The 25,929-nt window shown below is 32.7% G+C and overlaps 1 pseudogene; it reads right to left on the reverse strand.

The window, feature by feature from the left end:
- LOC149542533 (pyruvate decarboxylase 2-like) overlaps positions 1–25,929 on the reverse strand; it is a 43,476-nt pseudogene that overhangs the window by 12,461 nt on the left and 5,086 nt on the right.

The raw sequence follows: 25,929 nt of genomic DNA on the forward strand, positions 1-25,929 counted from the left end.
TCCTTCCACCCAAACCTTCATCAAATTCAAAATCTTTGCATAAATAAGACCATGAAGAGTAGCACAAGCTTCAGCTATGTGATTAGTTTGACTACCAATAGGAATAGCTAAGCAACCACTTTATCAACATAAGAATTCCTAATAATAACTCCACACCAAAAAATGCTCGGGTTCCCTTTAGAAGCCCCGTCAAAGTTTATCTTGAAACAGTTCATTGGAGGGTTGTTCCATCTAGCACTATCCCTTAGATTAGGTTTCTATTTATCCTTACACAAGCTCCTTAGGTTCCATTTATGAAACACGCAGTCTTCCCAATCATTATGAGGTTGTTGTCCCGAACCATTAGTTTTAATTTTCTCTATTATAAGGGCCTTGATTTTATGAAAAACTTGATCTGAACTAGATTCCCCTCCTCCAAAGACCCTATCATTTCACTCCTTCCAAATACCCCAGCAAAGGTAAGGAAGAATGAAATCCCATAGTTTTAATATCAAAGCATTCTTTGAAGGAGGTTTCCAACTAGTAAAGAACAATTGAATAGTAGCAGGGAAAACCCAATCCATATGCAATAAGTTACAAACCTTATCCCAAAGCTTTTTAGTAAAGGAGCAATGCAAAGTAATATGGTTGACTAATTCACAATCATTCTTGCAAAGAACACACCTTTTGATAATGATGAAGTGTCTCTTCATTAAATTGTCAAGAGTCAATATATTATTCTACAAAAGAATCCAAAAGAAGTTATTAATTTTGGGTGTCAAGCCTTTCACCCAAGCCTTAGCCCAAAAAGGTTCTTTATATAAGTAAAAAGAATTAGCATACACTGAGGATATAGAAAATATTCCACTAGGATCTAACTTCCATATCAGATCATCCTCCTTTTGACTTAAAGAGACAACATTCAAACACTTATTAAGATCAACCAAGTTATCATTCACCCTGTTAAGGTCCAACCACATATCATTCTTCCAATAATCCACCAAAAAATTAATAATAAGATTCTTATATTGCTCCATATAAGTGTTCCACCTTGGGTCATCACAAAGTGGGTGGTCCAAGATCCAAATATCTTCCCAAAAGAGAATTGTTCTTCTATTTCTCACCTTCCATCTAACCCCTTTCCTTATAATGTTTTTAGATTTTTGAGCATTTTTCTAGATCATGGATCCCCCTTGTTCCAAATCAATATTAAGGAAATGATTAAAATCATAGTTATCCCTATTATATTTATCAACCCAGATGTTCTTCCATTCCCCTTCCTCTTTGTGCTATCTTGATAATAATTTGGCCAATAAAAATTCATTCATTGTAGTAATTCTTCTCAAACCAAGCCCACCCTTATTATGGGACATAAAAAAATTTTCCCAAGCAATGAGTGGTAATCTTTTTCTATCTTTGTTCCAGTCCATAAGAAGGTCTTCTAAATTTTCTCAATAGCCACAACAAATATCCTCAAAATTTTAAAAACACATAGAGTGAAACACTTTGCAAGGTAGACTTGAACACAATTACCTTTCCAGCCTAGCTTAGGAGGAAGCCTTTCCAACAAGTAAGTTTCAAGTGAATTTTATCAATCAATGAGTTTGAAAAGCTATCAAGAGGGTTTAAACCTAGAAGTAACAACATATAGGATCTAGGAAGAGAGCCAATCTCAGAGACAATAATCTTTTTGATTTTATTTTTCCTGGCCTCACTAATATTAATAAAGTACATCACACTTTTGCTCCAATTAATGATTTGGCCAAAAGCATTGCCATAATCAACCAAAGCTTATTTGATATTCCTAGCATTTCTAACCAAGGCCTCCCCCATAACTATAGATTCATCAAGAAATTATTGATGAGAGCATATCAAAGCAAAAGAGGAAGGATTAAGACCCACAAAGTCCCCCTTCGTCACCATATTTTCCACAAATCTCCCCAAACATTTAGCCAAAAGAATGAAAAGAATAGACGAAATTAGGTCTCCCTATCTAAGACCCCTAGAGGCCTTAAAGAATAGATAGGAGATCCATTAACAAGCATCAAGAAGGAAGCTGACTAAACCAACATGAGAATCAAATCCTAAAATATCTTATTAAACCCAAACACTTCAATACCTCAGAGAAGGAAGTTCCAATCCACTCTATCATAAGCTTTGGAAAGGTCAAGCTTAAGAAGAAACCCTTATTTATTGGACACTAAAAGGGAGTGAATATTCTCATGAATAGTAATAATGGAATCCAAAATCTATCTGGCAGGTGAACCCATTTTGTTGTTTAGAAATGACAACTAGAAGAAGAGCAGAATTCTAAGGGTCAACACTTTGGAAATAATCTTATAAAAGAATTACATAGGTTGAGAGGCCTAAATTGATCCAAGCTATCCACTCCCAGCTTCTTCAGGATAAGAGTAATGAAAGTACCATTCACTTCTTTAAGAATATTCCTAGAACGAAAGAATTCCTTAACCCCATTACAAACATTTGAACCAATGATGTTCTAGTACTGATGAAAGAATAGAAATAGGACACCATCAGGACCAAGGGCTTTATCTCCCTCAAAAGAGAAAATAGACTTGGAAATCTCATCTAAGGAAGGGATAGAAGTGAGAAAATTATTATGATCCTCAGTGACACAAGAAGGGATAAAATCAAGAAACAAATTCTGCTTTCCAAATTGAAATCGGGGTCACCTTGACGTAAGTTACTAAAAAACTCCTTAGCCTCCCTTTTAATAACCTCCTCATTTTCAGTAAATCCCTCTTTTATGTTAAGTCTTGAAATTATGTATAATAAAATTGTGATTTAGTGAAAGTAGAATATAATTGTTGTAAACAAATGATTAGTTTCATTAAATAAAAAAACATTTTTATTGATATTAATTAATTTTATTGATTCTAGTATTAAAATTATTTTAATTTAATTAAATTTTGATTTATTGATAGTAAAAATTAAGTTAAAATATTGAAAGAAGTAAAATAATATTAACTAATGTTAAAATTTAAGAGAAAGTGAAGTTCTATATAGTTTAAAAGATTTTAAAGTTATTAATATTAATAAGATTATTAATTTATCTTTAGTTGAAAATATATTTCGTAACATTTAATAACATAGGTCTATTACATAAATGTAATGCTTCTTGTGAAGAGAAATAATGACTTTGTTTTTCATAATTTGAATTATTGTATGAAATTGACATTTTGGGTATTCAATTGAAGGTATTTTAGTAAAAATAAAAATAATTTTTTAATTATTTTAATTAAATATTTACTAGGCACATATGTGTGACAGTATATGACTTCACTTATATATATGTATGTATGTATGTATGTATGTGTGAGGCCTCACCCTGACCCTTCGTAGCCTTAGTTGTTACTTTATCATTTTGATACTCACGACTCGGGATGTCGAGACATTATCTGATGCATAGAACATACTTTATTATTTCATGTTGTGTGATGTTATTTTCAGATATATTTGATGATTGTCATTTAATGTTTCATATATATGTATGTTGATGAAATCAGTAATGTAGGATTGATATTTTGGTTAAGGATATTTTAATTGGTTAAGAATTAAGTAGGATGAAACAAACCCTGATTGATGTATGTTTCAATTTATGTAAATTTTTGATACGTATATATGTACATGTGATTTTTGGGACTACTGATGTGTGCAATGAGTGTGCGAATATTTTAGCCCAGGAAACTGATGGAGGAACATAACTGATCTCTATGTGTTAATTTTGGAAACCTTGTTGTTCGTAGTTCAAGTATTTTAAATTGAGATGTATGTATGTATCCTTATGTGATCAGTAAATGTGAATGTCTCGTAATTATGTTCTTTTAGTGTCGCTTGACACTCATAAATTGGTTATGTTCTTCAGTATGCCAAATTAAGGTTAGTTGTGTTACCTTTGGACCTAAGTCGGTGTAAGTTAGTGTCAGTTTGCTAATTGAGTTCTTAATCGAGGTTAGTCATCCCTAATCTAGATTAGTGCTTAATCTGCATTGTTAGAATTGTTAGTTGGTCTTAATTTATTTCCTAGCTTTTTTTTGGCTCTAAACCTTTTTCTAAGGCTTTAAATCATGGAATAATTATACCCAAGGGGTATGGGTATGGGTTAGGGGTCTTTTCCAACCCCTAAGCCCCTTTTGTTGACTTTGGAGATCACTCAAAAAGTCCCTTTTTGCCTTTGTGCGAAAATTGCTTGTGGTTATCATGAGTTGTCTTACCCCACCTCCTTTTAGTGTCTAACCATAGTGAGGGTAGAGTTAGGAGTTTCTAGAATTGCTAGTGGGTGGGAGACATTATTGATCCCCTTTGGTGGTTGAGTTTGAGGCTTATTTTAGAGGCCTTTGTTGGACTAGTGGAGGTTGTTACCCAATCTCTACATTTAGAGAGAAGCTTTTGAAGGTTGAAGGAAGGAAGTGGAAACTCTACTCAAACTTGTTCATTGCCATTACCTCTTTGTGAAGGTTGGAGTTCTCATCTCCCTTGTTCAGATTTCATTCTTGTTTCATGCTTATGCTACCTTGCTGTTGTTTCAATGTTTGTATGTTTGTGGGTATGTTGGGAAGCTTTGGAAACCATGTTATTTTTGGTTGATTTCCTTTCATGTTTATGTTGCAATTTTGAGATTTTTCTTGCATGGGTGTTTTTGGTATTACTCACCCTTGGAGAGGGCAGAAGTGACCAATTTTAGGAAAGGTCTATTTAGTCAGACTCCATCCAGTGTAGAGTCTCTTCTCAAGATGAGAAGAGGGAGAAAGGGTAGGGTGTTATGGGACCCTACCTGTCAGCACAAACCTGGTATGATTCTGGTATGTTGAAATGGAAGAACGAAAGTTCTTGGTATATAGCCCCGATTGGGCATCTGTATTGTGTTGTGCTTGACTTCTCCTGGTTGGAAGAATCCACCTTTTCCTATTTTTGATTTATTGTGAATCCTATTGTGTAAACCATGTATGATTATGCTTGTTTGATTGTCTTTTGGTTATGCTTGGTTGTCACCCAATCAGATTTTGTTCCCTCTATGGTTCTAGAAATGTATTGCAAAATTGGATGTGGAACCCTTGTTGAGCGTCATGAAGGAAATTTCATTTAAGTGTTGTAATTCAGGATTGAATCCTATGTAAGTCGTATCTCAAAACTTTGTTGGATTGGCAATGAAGCTGAGTTTTCTTCCTGATTCTTTCCCGACTGAGCCTTTGAATCAGGTTGGCCAATAAAATTGGTGTTAAGTATAATTTCTTGTCATGTGATTTAATCGTAAATTTTAAATTGAATGGATGCATATCAAAATAGGATAGAATTATGATGATATGATTTTAATTAAGCAAATTTTTCTAGTATTCCTTGTATGATATATGTGAAAAACTATGTTGGGGAAAGGATAATGGTTAAGGTTGATTTAGTTTAATCCAAGTTATTTAGAAGATCAAACTAATCAAGTATTATTGTGACAAGATTATTAACACCATGTTTAAATCCATTCAATTCTACTCCCTTGTATAAGTGATGGAAGGATATTGATCAAAGTATGATTTGTGAATGCTCCTACATGAAATTTGGTGTGAATTGAATGACGAATTTAGTCCTTGGTTAATCTATTTTAGATGTGATAAGAAAGTGTATTAAGAAGGAAAGTTTAGTTTCTGTGATTATTGGAATTAGATCAATTCCTGCATTGTGCTTTATATGGATAATTAAATCTCTTGACTTATTAATTTATAAGTAGTCTTCATAGATTTACCTTAAAAAAAATATATATATATAACCCCCTCCTAGTTAATAATCAACTTCAAAATTCTTACTTAGAAAAATATAAGACAAAAAAAAAAAATGTGCTAAGAGAGCAAAAAACTCTCTGGATTTTGTATGGGGAGCAATTTAAATGCTCCCCCTTGAGACAGAGAATCTATTAGATTCTCTTATTATCTTATTGTTTTGTGAATATTGTTTGTTTTAAACTAAATATAATAATGGAAGAAACAAAGAAATTTAAGAAAAAGAAAATTCCAATATAACAAATATCCTAACTTACCTAAGAAACTTTATGTCATCAATGTCTAGCTTTCCCCTTAGGCATCAGTTTGAGATTTGATAGAAAGGGGGGGGGGGGGGGGGGGTTTAATTTATCAAAGTCTTTTGTCATCATGAGGATGACGTTATTCACCCCTGCCCTTTCATAACTCCTGCTAACTTCGGTATTAGAGTTTAGTGTTTAAATTTGTTAAGTTTTTAAAGAAAGTTTGCTTTTCTCCTTGGGTGGCCATCTCGGTTTTCACCCAAGACATGTGAGTGTGGGGGAGGGGACTATCACTGACGTAGGTCAATGTACTTGGGAAGCGCTCTGAAGTGCTCAAGTACTTGTGGTAAGAATGTTTAGGGTGATGGGTTGGCATCATATTTTTTGGCAAGAAAGTTTAAAGTACATGGTGTTTAACTTTGCTATGTTATTCTCCCTTGGTCTTAGGTAAGCGCTCCATTTTGGGGTCAATTTGACATGGGAGTAGGGTAGGATGTGAGGAGTAGTTGGTGTATGCGATTTCTAGGGGTTAGCTGTTAGTTAGTAGGCAGGTTTAGTTAGTAGTTTTATAGTTGTGTTAGGATATTATGTTAGTTTAGTTTGTTGAGAGTAGTATTAAATCTAAATGTAATTTTAGATTCAGTGTAGTTAGTAATTTAAAATATGGCTTAGTTTAGTTTAGAGTTAATTTTAATTAGTATAGTTTATCTTTAGTTTTAAGTTATTTAATTTTTTAGCATGTTAGTTTAGTCTAGTTTTTTCTATATATTGTTAAAGTATAATTAGTTTAATTTAATAAAGTTTTAAGGTTATTTTATGTTTTGTTAAGGACTTCTATTGTTAATTGTTAATAATTTTTAATTACATAGTTATGTTTACTTTTGTAAATACTAATTTAGTTAGTTTTAATTTAAACGTAATCTAATTATTTTATTTTACCATTAAGTAGATTAAATTTATCGATTAATTGGTTATTTAAATAAGTTTTAATGTAGGTTTGATTAATTTGATATTGCAAGTAATTTTAAATCTGAATTCATTTACATTGTTATTTAAGAAATTTTTATTACATATCATTATAAGTTAATGTAATATCATAATTTTATCAATATTAATCTAATAACGAAAATTTCAAAATTTTAACGATGTTATCGTCTTCATGTTTAAAATCTTAAGACGTAACAAAGAGAACCTTTACTTAAACTATGATCGCAAAACTTATCAAACATGAGTATTATAATAATTATTAAAATTAGAAAAAAGAAAAATCATAATAATAGTTTGTGTGTTTTTGCCCTCGTAGTTTGGGCATGACATTTTGGTATCAGAGCTCGTGTTTCAACACTAGGAACCTTAAACCCTTACGCTTCTGAAATTTAAAACTAAACATTAAAATGTGTAGGATGCCTCCTATTACTTGAAGCAACCCACGAGGCAGAGGTTGCAAGGTGAGCGGTGGTAGAGCGGGACGGGGAGATGGACCACCTCCACCACCACCACCTCCACCACCACCGAATCTGAACAAAGACATTATAGATGCACTTCAAACATTGATTGGTGTAGTTCAGCAGAGAGTAGTACCTGTGGTTCAGCCAGTTCAATAGATTCCAGTAGTGGAAGCAGAGGGACCCAGAGGAGGCGAGCCCAGAGGAAAAGAGAGGACTAGGAGTTCCCCACCGAGATAGTTAGAGGGGAAAGATGAGCATGAAGGTGAGTCAATACACTAGAGAGGACCCCCACTTGTCAGACCTCCTAAACATATAGGAGATGATATCAGGGAATTGATTCGACTTGGGCCACCATTATTTACGGGTACCACTGAGGGAACAATAGCAGAGGCATGGTTGCAGAGCCTACAGTTGTGCTTTGGATTACAACCCTATGGGAGTAATCTAAAGGCACGCCTAGCAGTTCATCAGTTGAGAGGGGATGCCTCCAATTGGTGGCATCAGGAGGAGATCATAGGTGGAGTGAGGATGGATACCCTCACATGGGAATCATTCCTAGAAATATTTTGAGAGAGGTGCTTATCAGAGCATTTTTGATAGAAACAGATAGAGGAGTTCCATTATCTTTATCAGAGAGGTCTTATAGTGGCTCAGTATGAGAGTAGGTTTCTCAAGCTCCTCCCTTATGTAGAATACATGAAGGACGAGAAACTATGAGTACATCGCTTTATCATGGGTTTGAATTTCTCACTTCAGGGTCCAGTTTGGATGGCCTTCCCTACCACCTTCAGATAGGCAGTGGAGATAGCACTAGTGGCAGAGGATACTCGGGATAGACAGGAATCATGGGATCGATCTCAGATTTGAAACTCTACCCGGTAGAAAACCCCTTGGAAAGGGAATCAGAACTATACACCAGGGTCCTCTAAGGGCCAATAGTCTCAGTAGTAGCAAGTACTCTCACAGGGTTACCAGGGCTCCGAGCCCAGGCAGTGGTAGTCATAGCAGGATAATAAAGTACATACACCACAGTCACAGTCAGTGCAGACTCAGCAGTCTTCCCAAGGTGGATACAATGGGTCTAGTAGGTTAGGAGGCCCACAATAGTTAGGATCACAGGATACACGATCTTATACCCGAGGGCCATGCTATGCTTGTGGTGGCATGGGTCATATAGCTAGAGAGTGTCGACAGGGATAGTCATCCAGTGGTCAGAGAGGGGCTTTTTCAAAGCCGACAGTGGGAGACTTGGGCAGGTCCCACAGAGTTTTTACAGCAGTTGACAACCGCCAGATTGAGCATCAAGGTATAGTTATTGAGGCTACAAGTGGAGTTGGTTGGCCAATTAGTGCTAGAGACTATCCATATTATTTCTTGACAGACCCTAGCTCCTTGAGGTTGAGAGCTGGACCAAGTTAGGGTCTAATAGGAATGTTGAGATCAGGTCATGATCTCTTGGGAGGATGCAGCACGGATGTGATCTCTATACCCTTGTCTTTTGATGAACTCTAGGAGGAAGTTCATGCTTAGTGGGGGAGGATGTGAGGCCTCGCCCCGACCCTTCGTAGCCTTAGTTGTTACTTTATCATTTTGATACTCAGGACTCGAGATGTCGAGACATTATTTGATGCTTAGAACATACTTTATTATTTCATGTTGTGTGATGTTATTTTCAGATATATTTGATGATTGTCATTTAATGTTTCATATATATGTATGTTGATGAAATCAGTAATGTAGGATTGATATTTTGGTTAAGGATATTTTAATTGGTTAAGAATTAAGTAGGATGAAACAAACCCTGATTGATGTATGTTTCAATTTATGTAAATTTCTGATACGTATATATGTACATGTGATTTTCGGGACTACTGATGTGTGCAATGAGTGTGCAGATATTTTAGCCCAGGAAACCGATGGAGGAAAATAACTGATCTCTATGTGTTAATTTTGGAAACCTTGTTGTTTGTAGTTCAAGTATTTTAAATTGAGATGTATGTATGTATCATTATGTGATCAGTAAATGTGAATGTCTCATAATTATGTTCTTTTAGTGTCGCTTGACACTCGTAAATTGGTTATGTTCTTCAGTATGCTGAATTAGGGTTAGTTGTGTTACCTTTGGACCTAAGTCAGTGTAAGTTAGTGTCAGTTTGCTAACTGAGTTCTTAATCAAGGTTAGTCATCCCTAATACGAATTAGTGCTAAATCTGCATTGTTAGAATTGTTAGTTGGTCTTAATTTATTTCCTAGCTTTTTTTTGGCTCTAAACCTTTTTCTAAGGCTTTAGATCATGGAATAATTATACCCAAGGGGTATGGGTATGGGTTAGGGGTCTTTTCCAACCCCTAAGCCCCTTTTGTTGACTTTGGAAATCACTCAAAAAGTCCCTTTTTGCCTTTGTGCGAAAATTGCTTGTGGTTATCATGAGTTGTCTTACCCACCCTCCTTTTAGTGTCTAACCATAGTGAGGGTAGAGTTAGGAGTTTCTAGAATTGCTAGTGGGTGGGAGAAGTTATTGATCCCCTTTGGTGGTTGAGTTTGAGGCTTATTTTAGAGGCCTTTGTTGGACTAGTGGAGGTTGTTACCCAATCTCTACATTTAGAGAGAAGCTTTTGAAGGTTGAAGGAAGGAAGTGGAAACTCTACTCAAACTTGTTCATTGCCATTACCTCTTTGTGAAGGTTGGAGTTTTCATCTCCCTTGTTCAAATTTCATTCTTGTTTCATGCTTATGCTACCTTGCTGTTGTTTCAATGTTTGTATGTTTGTGGGTATGTTGGGAAGCTTTGGAAACCATGTTATTTTTGGTTGATTTCCTTTCATGTTTATGTTGCAATTTTGAGATTTTTCTTGCATGGGTGTTTTGGTATTACTCACCCTTGGAGAGGGCAGAAGTGACCAATTTTGGGAAAGGTCTATTTAGTCAGACTCCATCCAGTGTAGAGTCTCTTCTCAAGATGAGAAGAGGGAGAAAGGGTAGGGTGTTATGGGACCCTACCTGTCAACACAAACCTGGTATGATTCTGGTATGTTGAAATGGAAGAACGAAAGTTTTTGGTATATAGCCCTGATTGGGCATCTGTTTGTTGTTGTGTTTGACTTCTCCTGGTTGGAAGAATCCACCTTTTCCTAGTTTTGATTCATTGTGAATCCTATTGTGTAAATCATGTATGATTATGCTTGTTTGATTGTCTCTTGGTTATGCTTGGTTGTCACCCGATCAGATTTTGTTCCCTCCATGGTCCTAGAAATGTATTGCAAAATTGGATGTGGAACCCTTGTTGAGGCTCATGAAGGAAATTTCATTTAAGTGTTGTAATTCAGGATTGAATCCTATGTAAGTTGTATCTCAAAACTTTGTTGGATTGGCAACAAAGTCGGGTTTTCTTCTTGATTCTTTCCCGGCTGAGCCTTTGAATCAGGTTGGCCAATAAAATTGGTGTTAAGTATAATTGCTTGTCATGTGATTTAATCATAAATTTTAAATTGAATGGATGCATATCAAAATAGGATGGAATTATGATGATATGATTTTAATTAAGCAATTTTTTCTAGTATTCCTTGTATGATATATGTGAAAAACTATGTTGGATAAAGGATAATGGTTAAGGTTGATTTAGTTTAATCCAAGTTATTTAGAATATCAAACTAATCAAGTATTATTGTGACAAGATTATTAACACCATGTTTAAATCCATTCAATTCTACTCCCTTGTATAAGTGATGGAAGGATATTGATCAAAGTATGATCTGTGAATGCTCCTACTTGAAATTTGGTGTGAATTGAATGACAAGTTTAGTCCTTGGTTAATCTATTTTAGATGTGATAAGAAAGTGTATTAAGAAGGAAAGTTCAGTTTTTGTGATTATTGGAATTAGATCAATTCCTGCATTGTGGTTTATATGGATAATTAAATCTCTTGATTTATTAATTTGTAAGTAGTCTTCATAGATTTACCTTAAAATATATATATATATATATATATATATATATATATAACCCCCTCCTAGTTAATAATCAACTTCAAAATTCTTACTTAGAAAAATATAAGACAAAAAAAAAAAGTGCCAAGAGAGCAAAAAACTCTCTGGATTTTGTATGGGGAGCAATTTAAATGCTTCCCCTTGAGATAGAGAATCTATTAGATTCTCTTATTATCTTATTGTTTTGTGAATATTGTTTGTTTTAAACTAAATATAATAATGGAAGAAACAAAGAAATTTAAGAAAAAGAAAATTCCAATATAACAAATATCCTAACTTACCTAAGAAACTTTATCTCATCAATGTCTAGCTTTCCCCTTGGGCGTTAGTTTGAGATTTGATAGAAAGGAGGGGGGGGTTTAATTTATCAAAGTCTTTTGTCATCATGAGGATGATGTTATTCAACCCTACCCTTTCATAACTCCCGCTAACTTTGGTATTGAGTTTAGTGTTTAAATTTGTTAAGTTTTTAAAGCAAGTTTGCTTTTCTCCTTGGGCGGCCATCTCGGTTTTTACCCAAGACATGTGAGTATGGGGGAGGGGACTATCACTGACACAGGTTAATGTACTTGGGAAGCTCTCTGAAGCACTCACGTACTTGTAGTAAGAATGTTTAGGGTGATGGGTTGGCATCAAATTTTTTGGCAGGAAAGTTTAAAGTACATGGTGTTTAACTTTGCTATGTTATTCTCCCTTGGTCTTAGGTAAGCGCTCCATTTTGGGGTTGATTTGACATAGGAGTAGGGTAGGATATGAGGAGTAGTTGGTGTATGTGTTTTTTAGGGGTTAGGTGTTAGTTAGTAGGTAGGTTTAGTTAGTAGTTATATAGTTGTGTTAGGATATTATGTTAGTTTAGTTTGTTGAGAGTAGTATTAAATCTAAATGTAATTTTAGATTCAATGTAGTTAGTAATTTAAAATATGGCTTAGTTTAGTTTAGAGTTAATTTTAATTAGTATAGTTTATCTTTAGTTTGAAGTTATTTAATTTTTTAGCATGTTAGTTTAGTCTAGTTTTTTCTATATATTGTTAAAGTATAATTAGTTTAATTTAATAAAGTTTTAAGGTTATTTTATGTTTCGTTAAGGACTTCTATTGTTAATTGTTAATAATTTTTAGTTACATAGTTATGTTTAATTTTGTAAATACTAATTTAGTTAGTTTTAATTTAAATGTAATCTAATTGTTTTATTTTACCATTAAGTAGATTAAATTTATCAATTAATTGGCTATTTAAATAAGTTTTAATGTAGGTTTGATTAATTTGATATTGCAAGTAATTTTAAATCCGAATTCATGTACATTGTTATTTAAGTAATTTTTATTGCATATCATTATAAGTTAATGTAATATCATAATTTTATCGATATTAATCTAATAATGAAAGTTTCAAAATTTTAACGATGTTATCGTCTTCATGTTTAAAATCTTAAGATGTAACGTAGAGAACCTTTACTTAAACTATGATCGCAAAACTTATCAAATGTGAGTATTATAATAATTATTAAAATTAGAAAAAATAAAAAAGTCATAATAATAGTTTGTGTGTTTTTGCCCTCGTAGTTTGGGCATGACAGTATGTATGTATGTATTCATTCATTCTTGTCTAGCTTTATTGTTTCTAAATTATTTCAAATGTTTAATATTTAATTTTTGTAACTACTAATATAAATTTATCTTCTAAATCTTTGTTGGAATGGTAGAATCTAACAAACATATATAGAAAGGTCATTTTAAGCTATATTGAATCTATTGCAACTATAAAAATATTTAAAACAAATGTGTATAGTATTATGTAAATTACAAATATATTAACACCCACAGCCTCATTTTTTCCATTTACAAACTGAAAAAAATCTTTCGTAAACAATAAACAATAATAACATCTTAAACAGTGATGTAAAAATATATTTCTTAAACAGTAAACAATAATGTTGATCTTAAACTTAGAAAATAAACAATAAACAATGATCTTAACAAATCTTTAGTAAACAATAATAACATCTTAGATCTAAAAATACCAATGTTTACTTTTATTACAAATATATTAACACCGAGGCCCTCATTTTTCCCATTCACAAACCAGAAAAAATTATTCTGATAATGTTTGATAATACATAAAATTCATAACTAAAAAAATGTCTAAAGACTACCTACCTCTTCTAGCACTCAGTCCTCCCTCTTCCAACACTCTATCCTCTTCCAACCCCTTCCAACACTTTGTTTGACTCCAACACTCTACCCTCTCTCACCTACTAGAAAAAATTGAGAAATTTATTGATCGAGCTTTCTCCCTCCATTTTCAATGAATTGCAACCTTCCTAGGCCATTTTGAAAATATCAAGTCATAATGCCATAATTGTTTGGTATCACCTACACATAAAGATTGGACTATAGGCTCAAGGAACTATAGTAGTGTTTAATGAAAAGACTGGAGGTGACTACAATGTACTATGCCTAAGGCATGGGGGATGACCACCTTCATGATGGACCCCATGCATCTCATCCAACTCGAATGGGGCAATGGCTAAAACCCAAACTAAAACATAAGGGAGAATGCCATTGACATGCACGTCCCATACCCATACATGTTTGTGTCCTACTCCATCATCCTTTCTATACCATGTCTAGATTTGACAGAAAAATTTGACATTTTAGTCATGGTCATTTGTTCAACATTTGTATAGGTTCAAGGTTATATTTGAATTTGAACTTTAAATCACTATCTCCTGCCTGGTCCACCCATAATACATTCGACAAGCTCAGTTCTATGAAATATTTATTTTTGTCTTGCATCACCTACCAAAGTAGCATTTTGCTTTGATGTTCTCTTCACTCTCTATTGCTTCTTACTTTGATGTTACTTCATATGAAAATGAGGATTTGGATGGATTCATACTACATGCACTAGAAGAAGAAATAGTGAGGCTCTATGGACTTGTCCACATGGAGCACAAAACATATTAATAAGATGAGGACCTCCTTCTATGAAACTTTTTGCACCACTTAAATGAAGATTTTTTATTTTCATCAAAGTTGGGAGGTGTTAAAAAAGTATTGAAGTTAAATCACCAAGGAGAAGATATTCAAAACTCTGCAAAGTAGATTAAGCTTACCTATATTTAGTTACAATATTAATCAAATCTATGCACTCAACCAAAGAATTTGTTAAGATGTTGGCCAAAGAATAATAAAAACTAAAGTGATGAGATATATGAACCAATTCAAGGGTAAAATAGTAGTGTACATAAATAAAAAGATCTTATAAAATGTAGCATCAATGATGTTTAAAATATTGGGATAATAGCACTATATGATCAAATGAAGCTTGGATGTTTAAATTGTTGCAATAGTATTATTGTATTGTTAAATGAATCTTGGTTGTTTTTGTTTATTTTGCAGTAAAAAAAAAATATTAAAATATGTTAGATATTATATAAGTCTTTTGTTTTTAAAAATGATCCTATGATAAAATTTCACATTTAATATTATTGGATTTGTATATAACAAGTAAATTTGTGGAAAATACATTAAGTACAAATTTCATAAGATTATCTCAAAAAAAAGTATCACGGTTCCAAAAATGACATTTAGGGGACTCTTTAAATTTGGTTATAAACTAGGGTTGAAGTTTTGATGTAGAAAAATTAGTGTACATTCAAAACTATAACAAGTGTCATGTAGTTGCGTTACTTGCCATTTTAGTGATTTGTAATACAAATAGAAGTGTATAAGAATAGTAATAGTTTTTATTATAAGATTATTATTTTTGTTTGTTAGTAGCTAAAATTTAAGGTAATAATTGTTTATTTTAATTTTAAAACTAAAATTTTATTTGAAGTATAATATTTGCTCATGTAATTCAAAATAGTTTTGTTAAGCCGTGAGATGATTAATGTACTTGAATTTAGATTTATAAATTTAGATTTATAAATATATCCTATTTTAATTAATCTAATTATCATCAATTTAATTGTTCAATTTATTAAAAGCTTTAGAAATATAAAGAATAGATTTTCATTAAAGTTGAAATTTTTTAAAAAATCATGTTCATGATAGGAAAATTAAATAAAAGTAATCTTGTAGTAAAATAAACAATAATGAAAATCTATAAAAATAAATACTAGCCCAAAAATTTAGCATAAAAAAATACAATATGGAAATCCTTCCAAAAAAAGGGCTCCTATAACACAAAAATGACTCAACCAATCATATAATTTGTTTAATAAAAAAAACTCAAATATAAATAATATAACTTTAGACATATTTGAATTATTAAAAAAGCTAGTTGCATGTTATTGGTTGAAATGATAGAAATTAATTAAGTTTTCAGGAAACTAGATGCAATAGTATTTGCCTATGACAAGTACAATAAGAGAGTTTGGTCTTTATTTAATAAATAAAAAGAGAGTTTTGTCTCTATAATGGTGTGTATTTCTTTAGAATTTGTAAAATAAAAAATTAATTAAAATTATTAAAGTGGGTCAAAATCATGCTTACTATATTTTTCTGAATTTTAAGATAAGAACAAAAATTCATTTATAAATAAAATGAGAGTTTTGTTTGTGTAAAGATGAGTATTTATTTACAATTTGTAAAATAAAAAATTAATCAAACTATTAAATAGGGGCATAATCATGTTTAGTATTTTTTTTTGAGTTTTAAGATAAGCGTTTAACAAAAAGTTAAGATAAGTTCAAATGAGAAAGAAACAAGCAATACAAGAAATAGTTCGCATTAATTAATAAATATTTTAAATACTATTGTATAGGGAACAATATTATGCATGTCTCACATACAAAAGCTTAAAATACAAAATATTCAAGAGTTTCTCATAGTTGAAATATATAACATAACTGATATCTTTGAATGGGTCAAATTAGATGCATCATAAATGTAGCACATATAGACATACATTGTTAACTCTATGTATATGGGTTAGGGTTAGGAATAAAACCATCTTTTATCAACATGTTTAAATAATGTCTGATAACATTTAGACTATACTTATAGATATATAATAAAAAATATATGCTTTTGGAAAAATGCAAAGAAATAAGAATGCATCATGAAATATAATATTTGAGATTTTTGTGGGATCATTTCTCCACATTTTAACTCAAAAATTACAACAATATATCATCATGATAATGAAAAAATAAATTTTAAAAATATTACTATTTCAAGGTTGTATTATTTATATGCATACTACTTCTTTATATGCATAGATATTTTACAAGAGGGCTTGGCTCTATTAGTGATTCTAGACTTTTATGAAACTTGGGTTTCCATAGAATGTGTAAAGGTGGGAGAGATTAAATGGGCATCTAGTGTTAATTGGCTCATTGAATGTAAGAGAGTACATTATTGGCAATAGAGGATATCCATTGTTGACATGGTTAATTACACCTTTCAGTAGAGGTCTAAAAACTAGTCAAAGAGAATTCAATTTTAAGTTGTCATCAATACATATTATGGTAGAAGTGCATTTGGTAGGCCAAAAAAATGTGGCAAATTTTTGAATGTGGTATCCAAATTTGGATGTAGTTCCAAAAACTATTTTTTTTTTTTTGTATATTGCATAATATGACATTAAATGTGCTAGATGAAGATGATACATGTGATTATGTTTTTTACAAAAGAAAGAAAAATATGCCAACTAATGAGTCATTGGATCTAGTTGCAATGATTCCTCAATAAGCATTAATGACTTTTGTAAATGGTGACATTAATAATGTAAGCATGTAGAGCTATTAAGAAATAAAAAGTTAATGGTAATTTGAATCTATTTTGTAAAATTTAATATTAGTTTTTGTCAAGTTGAATGTGTTGCAAATTGATATAGTTTTTTTTATGATGTATAATATAATAAAAAGGTACAAAAATATATACACAAAAATTGATAAAAGTGAAATACGTATAACTTTCAAATAATGTAAATAAATTTTAAAATAAATTATTAGTATTCTAAAGAAACTCATATACAAAGTAATTTACCAATTAAGAACACAAGAGACACCAGTTTCAACATTGATACCCAATATGGGAAAAACCACCAATGTAACTTTTTTCACTCTTCTGAAGTGAGCCCTATAAGGAGCCAACCCTGTTAAAGGTTACAAAAACACATTGTTAGGTGTGACCCTGTTAAAGGATTTAATCACCCTGTTAGGAGTGGCCTTGCTAGAGGTCTTTAGAACAATTCAACTGAACTGTCACCTTGTTAGAGGATTTATTGAATGGCTATTAAACCAACTCTGTTAAGAGATTTTGAATACACTGTTACAATGGTTAGAAAGAAACAATGAAATGACCTGATATAATATGCAACTTATCTTTGCTGATTGCAGATCTCTGTTATGCTTGACTGGATCCTTACTGATCAAATACAACTTTGTAGCTCCTTTAACACATCTGATCCTCCATCAAACTTTTCTCAACATTCGCCTCTTCATACTATAATTCACATTCATAACTTTTTCATAATCACACACTTTAATTCATAACTTGAATGACCATATATACGTTTTAGATTATCTTAGTCGGCTCAAATCACTGACTAAAACAAACAATTACAATAGTCGGCTAAAAGTAATTAATTAGAAAATCCCTATACTGGCCGACCTAGCACGATGAACTTTGTTCAGAAAATAATTCCTGTGTTAACCGACTGAGCTCAGTTGATACAGTGAACTTTGTGACAAACCATCAATCACTGGGAGAACTCAATAATTACTGAGTTTCCTGAGATAACCAAGTGAGCTCGGTGGAAACTAACCTTTGGAGACCGAGTGAAGCTTGGTTAACACTAACTTTTCCATAATTCATTTGATGACCGAGTGAGCTCGGTGGAAACTAACCTTTGGAGACCGAGTGAAGCTCGGTTAACACTGGCTTTTCACATTTCTTTCGCTGACTGAGTTAGCTCAGTTAACACTGTCTTCCACATTTCCTTTGATGACCGAGTGAGCTCAGTTGGTACTATCAATTGCATTGCAGACTGTCTGAGCTCGGTGAATTTGGGACTAATGACTGATATGACTTTTGTGTGACATCAAGGACAAAATTATCCAAAAATCTCCCTCTTTGGCATTGATGGCAACACAACATGTCATAAAAAAAAAAAAATTTTGAAAACAAGTTCAACAATATAACAGACTTCTCCCTCTTTCAATAATCTCCCTCTATTAAGGGACTTCATGGAAAACTTTTCAAAACTTCACAAATTTCAGAAGGATATGACAGTAAAATCTCTCCCTCTTTGACAACACATGCCAAAGACAATAGAAGTTAAGTGATTTATAATGTACCTTTAGTATTGATTCATATGCAATGATTTCTAATGAAATTGCATCAATAGATAGATCTTCAATCCTGTATACGTTGATGCATTACTAGAACTTATTTCTAGTGGATTTCAGATAGGGGAATGACCCCTAACTTACCTCTGAGATACAAAAATGCATCCTTAGGTAAAGGCTTTGTGAATATGTCAGCAATTTGTTCTTTTGTATGGACATATTCCAATCTGATCTCCTTGTCTTGTACCAACTCTTTGACAAAATGATATTTTATTGCAATATGCTTGGTCTTGGAATGCATCACTGGATTCTTAGATATGTTGATTGCACTAGTATTGTCACAGAACATGACAATTGGTTCTTTGATTTCCATCTTTATTCTCTGCAATAACTGCTTAAACCAAACAATATTTGAATAGTTTACTGCTACAGCAACATACTCTGCCTTTGCTGTAGATTGGGATGTACAATTCTACTTTTTGCTTGTCCAGGAAACCAATCTTTTTCCAAGAAAGAATGCTCCTCCACTTGTGCTTTTTCTGTCATCAAGGTTTCTTGCCCAATCAACATCAGTAAACACTTTCAAATCCAAATTACCTCCAAATTTGTACCATAATCCATAATCTGTAGTTCCTTTCAAATATCTCATTGTTCTTTTGATTGCCATCAAGTGAGTTTCTCTTGGCTTTGCTGAAAATCTTGCAACAATACCAACTGCAAGGGCAATATTTGGCCTGGTATGAACTATGTATTACAATTTTCCAATCATAGATCTATACAATGTTTGATCTACCTCTTTGGTTTCATCATCTTTGGTAAGTTTCAATCCAGTACACATTGGAGTTCCAACAGGTTTATAGTCCTCCATACCAAACTTTTTCAATATCTCCTTGATATGTTTTGATTGAGTGATGTAGATGCCATTCTTATTTTGTTAAATTTGAAGACCAAAAAAGAATTTTATTTCACCAAACATAGACATTTCAAATTCTTTGTTCATTTGTTCTAAAAATTCTTTGCAAAGATCATCATGCCCTGTGAAAATAGTATCATCTACAAATATTTCTGCCAAGACAATCTTATTATCTGGTCCTTCCTTTATATACAAGCTACTATTATCATTAGTTCTTTGAAAACCAATATGAATAAGATAGTTATGCAATCTTTCATAGCATGTTCTAGGGGCTTGTTTTAGACCATACAATGCCTTATGTAATTTGCAGGCCACGTCCCTTTTATTTGGATCAACAAAGCCTTTAGGTTGTTCAATGTAAACCTCTTCATCTAATATTCCATTGAGGAATGCTGACTTGACATCCATCTGATAAACTCTGAATCCTTTGTGAGTAGCATATGCAAGTAAAGTTTCGACTCCTTCCAATCTTGCAACAGGAGCAAAGGTTTCTCCATAATCTATGGCTTCTTCTTGAGAGTATCCTTTGCATACCAATCAAGCTTTGATTTTGGATACTTTACCATCTTCAGTCAACTTGTTTCTGAATACCCACTTGGTTCCAATTACATTCTTATTTTTAGGCCTGGGTACTAGAGTCCATGTCTTGTTCTTCTCTATCTGTTCTATTTCCTTGTTCATTGCCTCAATCCAACTATCATTTGTTAATGCATCTTTAATGCTTCTAGGTTCAAAATCAGCAAGTAAACAAGTATTTTTCAATTTGCTTCTTGTCAAAGTTCCTTCAGACTTGTCTCCAATGATCTGATTTGGTGCATGATGCCTTCTGACATATTTAGCTAATATAGGTTCTTTGCCTCTTAAATGAGTTTCATTGCTATCTCCTTGTGCTTCAATATCATGTTCAGGCTATTCTGGTTCGGTAAGAATTGGCTCAAGTGCTTCAGACTCGGTAGATACTTGCTCGGTAGTGTCTGAATGTTGTTGTGGCTTGTTTTGAACTTTTTGCAGCTCAGTTACTGATGACTCAGGAGATGAGGATTCTTGAGTGAATGATATGCTTGGTATAGTATCTGGTTCAATGTAAACAAATCTTCTATAATTCTCAGGTACCCTTTTGTTTTCTTTTTCAGATTTGTCTGCAAACTCATCAGCTTTCACATGTGCACTTTCTATAACTTTGTGAGTGGATAGATTTAAACATCTATATTCTTTGCTTTTGCAAGAATATCCTAAAAATATTCCTTCATCACCTTTTACGTCAAATTTTTCTTTTCTTGATTCTTTCAAAATATAACATTTTCTTCCAAATACTTTTAGATAACTTACATTGGGTTTGTAGCCATACCATAATTCATAGGGAGTTTTGAATGAGTCCTTCTTCAACTGTACTCAGTTTAAGGTATGAACTGTAGTGCTGATGGCTTCCTTCCAGTATTTGATAGCAACCTTCTTTTCTATCATCAAGGTTCTTGCACAATCCATAATGGATCTGTTTCTTCTTTCAACTATTCCATTTTGTTCAGGAGTTCCTGGTGTTGAGACCTATATTTTAATACCTTTTCAATGTAGAAGTTGTTGAATTCATGTGAGATGAATTCACCACCTCTATCTGACCTTAAGAATTTTAGTCTTTTTCCTGTTTCTTTTTCTACTCTTGCTAAATACCATTTGAATTTCTCAAATGCTTCTGATTTGTTCCTTAGATACATGACAGTCATCATTCTTGAGTAGTTATCAACAAAAAGAATGAAAAAATTTTCTCTAGTATAGCTTTCTATTCCAATGGGTCCACATAAATCAGTATGCATAATTTCATATATATCTTCAGACTAATAGTTCTTACTTTTAAAACTAGTCTTTCCCATTTTACCAATCTGACAATTCTTGCATAGTCCAACCTCAGGTTTCTTAATGTTAGGAATGCCTCTTACCTTTTTGAATTTGCTTATTTTTACCAACTTATCAAAATTGACATGACACAACCTTTTATGCCATAACCAACTTTCTTCAATTTGAGCAATAAAACATGAGCATTCACTAAGTTCTAGATAGAACAAGTTACCTTTAGTTTGGGTGCCAGATCCTATTAGCTTTCCTTGCTCATTCAACAGTCTTGCTTTTCCATGCATGAATTCCACCTTGAATCCAATATTGAGTAACTGTGCCACACTTAGCAAATTATGTTTAAGACCTTCAACCCAATAGGCATTATTACATATAAGTTCTTTGGTTAGACAAATTCTTCCTCTTCCTTTTATGAAACAAGGTTCATTATTACCAAACCTTACACTGCCACCATCATAGTATTCAAACTGATCAAACTTAGTTTTATCACCAGTCATATGATGTGAGCAACCACTCTCTATAATCCATGTATCATTCTTACTTACATGAGAGACAAGTGCCATTTTATCTTCCTCATCACTGTTAGAATCATCTTTAATGGCAATATAAACAATTTCATCCTCACTATTATCAGAATCTTTAGAATTTTCAGCCATGAAGCATGATTTCTTACCTTTGTTCTTGGATGTTTTGAAGTCTTTCTTGTCATTCCATTTTTAATCTTTCTTTTCATCATCATTTTTCTTGTTTGGGCACCTTGCTACAATATGACCAATTTTTTCACAAGAAAAATAGATTAGAGGAAATTTACCTTTGTATTTTCCTCTGCTTCTAGAGTATTTTCTTGCTAGGAGAGCTTCAATCACTTCGAGATCACTGTCTGAACTTTGGCTTGATTCATCTTCACTTTCTGACTAAGATTCCTTCTCCTTTTTGTTTTTCCCTTTGAGTGAGAGCTTGTCTTGAAATGCTGATTCAATGTTTTTGGAGGTTGGAACATAGTTGTCAAAGTTATCTAGTTCAAATGCAGTTAGTCTTCCAACTATGGCCTCAAGATTTATCTGATGATTTGCTTCACACCTTCTTTCCTGAATTGCAGAAACTCTGATTGCATAAACATGAAGCAAGGTTATGAGAACTTTGCTTATAACTGTTTCTCCTTTGATATCACCTCCAGATGCTCTGATTGCACTCACACATTCTTTAACTCTTTCAACATATTTTGCAATGTTTTCATCCTCATTTGATCAAATTGTCCTCTTAGACTTTTTGCTTTTTCTCTTCTTACATTATCATCTCCTCCATAGATCTCTTTTAGCTTGTTCCACATCTCAAAGGTAGTTGTGTAGTCCTTAATGTCATCAAATTCTTCATAACTGAGAGCGGATGCTATGTCTATCATCATATTGTTGTGAGTCTTCTTTTCAACAATGTCATTGACAGACAATGTGCCAGGAGGTTCTTCATATTTTTCTTCAAGGTATTCTAGTCCAGTATCACCAACAGTAGCCAGATGAAGTCTCATCAATCCTTTCCATGTGGAGAAGTCATCTCTGTTGAGTTTTGGAATTTCTCTTTTTTAAGACATCTTGATCTTAGGCTTAGATCCTTGAAATCTTTTCTTGCAAGCACTAAAAGATCTGATACCAATTGTTGGAAATGAGAATAGAGTAACTGAGAGGGGGAGGGGGCAAATCAGTTACTACAAAAACTTTCCACAGTCCCTAAGATGTATGAATATACCTTTGATCTGATTAATAAAATGTTGAAACTTGATAATGCAGAAAATGATAAATATTAAGAACTGATATGATATCATGCACAAAGTAATTTAGTAATTAAGAACACAAGAGACACCAGCTTTAACGTTGAAACCCAATATGGGAAAAACCACCAATGTAACTTTTTTTCACTCTTCTGAAGTGAGCCCTGTTAGGAGCCAACCCTGTTAAAGGTTACAAAAACACACTATTAGGTGTGACCCTATTAAAGGATTTAATCACCCTGTTAGGAGTCTCCTTGCTAGAGGTCTTTAGAACAATTCAACTGAACTGTCACCTTGTTAAAGGATTTATTGAATGGCTATTAAACCAACTCTGTTAAGAGATTTTGAATACACTGTTACAATGGTTAGAAAGCAACAATGAAATGACCTGATATAATATGCAACTTATCTTTGTTGATTGCAGATCTCTGTTATGCTTGACTGGATCCTTACTGATCAAATACAACTTTGCAGCTCCTTTAACACATCTGATCCTCCATTAGACTTTTCTCAACATTCACCTCTTCATACTATAATTTGCATTCATAACTTTTTCATAATCACATAGTTTAATTCATAACTTGAATGACCATATATACCTTTTAGATTATCTTAGTCAGCTCAAATCACTGACTAAAAAAAACAATTACAATAGTTGGCTAAAAGTAATTAATTAGCAAATCCCTATACTAGCCGACCCAACACGGTGAAATTTGTTCAGAAAATAATTCTTGTGTTAACCGACTGAGCTCGGTTGATACAACGAACTTCGTGACAAATCATCAATCACTGGGAGAACTTGGTAATTATTGAGTTTCCTTAGATAACCGAGTGAACTCAGTGGAAACTAACCTTTGGAGACCGAGTGAAGCTCGGTTAACACTAACTTTTCCATAATTCATTTGATGACCGAGTGAGCTCGGTGGAAACTAACCTTTGGAGACTGAGTGAAGCTTGGTTAACATTGACTTTTCCATAATTCATTTGATGACCGAGTGAGCTCGATGGAAACTAACCTTTGGAGACTGAGTGAAGCTCGATTAACACTAACTTTTCACATTTCCTTCATTGACTGAGTTAGCTCAGTTAACACTGTCTTCCACATTTTCTTTGATGACCGAGTGAGCTCGGTTGGTACTATAAATTGCATTGCAGACTATCTGAGCTCGGTGAACTTGAGACTAATGACTAATATGACTTTTGTGTGACATCAAGGACAACATTATCCAACAAATGGGTCTCTCTATTTGTATGCCTCCATAATAACCACTAATAGAGAGAGAAATAACATCAAAGTAGAACATTGCTTTAGTAGGTGATGCGAGATAGAAATAAATATTTCATACAACTGAGCTCGTCAAATGTATTATGGGTAGATCAGGCAGGAGACAATGATTTGAGGTTCAAATTTAAATATAACCTTGAACTTGCACAAATGTCGATCAAATGACCATGGCTAAAATATCAAATCTTGTTGTCAAATCTAGACATAGTACAGAAAGGATGCCAGAGCATGCCACAGACATGTATGGGTATGGGACATGCATGGCAATGACATTCTCCCTTACATTCTAGTTTGGGTTTTAGCCATTTCTACTCCATACATTCCATGAACCCATGCCCCCTCCACACAATGCATTATGCACTTTGATGCAGTATCTTAGTGTATAGGAAAGGACTAACATTGTCAGCTTCTTAATTATTAGTCCCCACCTCTTAAATATTATTTTCTGTAGTAGGCAAGAAAATATAGCATTCAATGCACTTCAACTTTTTAATTGGTTTGTCCAATTAGAACAATTTATTATTCAAATAGTTTTGAACTATAAAGTTTGCATATTTAATGCATTAAAAATAATTCAACACAATATATTTATTGATAATTTGATTGGTTATTTTCTGCTACAGTAGAGAGTGCAACTTTTACATATGTTTGTCCAATCTAAATAGTTTATTATTCAATTACTTTTTGGAACTATAACATTTTAATATATATTATAATTGAAATAATTCACAAAAATATATTTATTGACAATTTGATTGGTTGTTTTGTTATACAATTTAATTATAACTGTAGACTTTTTATTCAAATTTTTAACATTTTATTTGCAATTTTAATTTATGTTGATTTTTTTATAATCTAGAAGAAATTATTTATCTAGCATGTTTTTGTTTTTTTGATCTATAAATGGTTGAAGCCTAGATTAATTATTATTTGTTAAGCTAGGGTGGATTCAAACCCATGACCTCCCACATGAGAGGCTCACAAGTTACCATTGCATCATAGACTTTTGCCTATTTACCTAGCATGTTCATAAAATAAATCTATCCTCAATATTTGGTACCTTCAAGATAATGAGAAATTCTAAAAGTATTTTATTTTTTCTAAAAAAAACTATAACATTTATCATAATTATTAAACAAAACTTTGCATTGATATTACTTATTTCCATTAAACTCAACAAAACTCAAAACTACTATCCACAACACAAATCAAAACTACTAAACTACTATAGGTAGGAACTAGATGCATTGCATCTTTGTTAAAATAGTATTTTTATTTCAAACTTCTTTCAACACTTAGTTCTTTTTTTACTTACCTTTTTCTCATGCATTCTCTTGGTTTATCAAATATTTTTTATTAATTTAAGATTAAGATA

This window comes from Cupressus sempervirens, chromosome 8 (genome assembly GCF_028749045.1).
Source record: "Cupressus sempervirens isolate cs-2001-9-10 chromosome 8, ASM2874904v1, whole genome shotgun sequence".
Classification (NCBI taxonomy): Eukaryota; Viridiplantae; Streptophyta; class Pinopsida; order Cupressales; family Cupressaceae; genus Cupressus; species Cupressus sempervirens.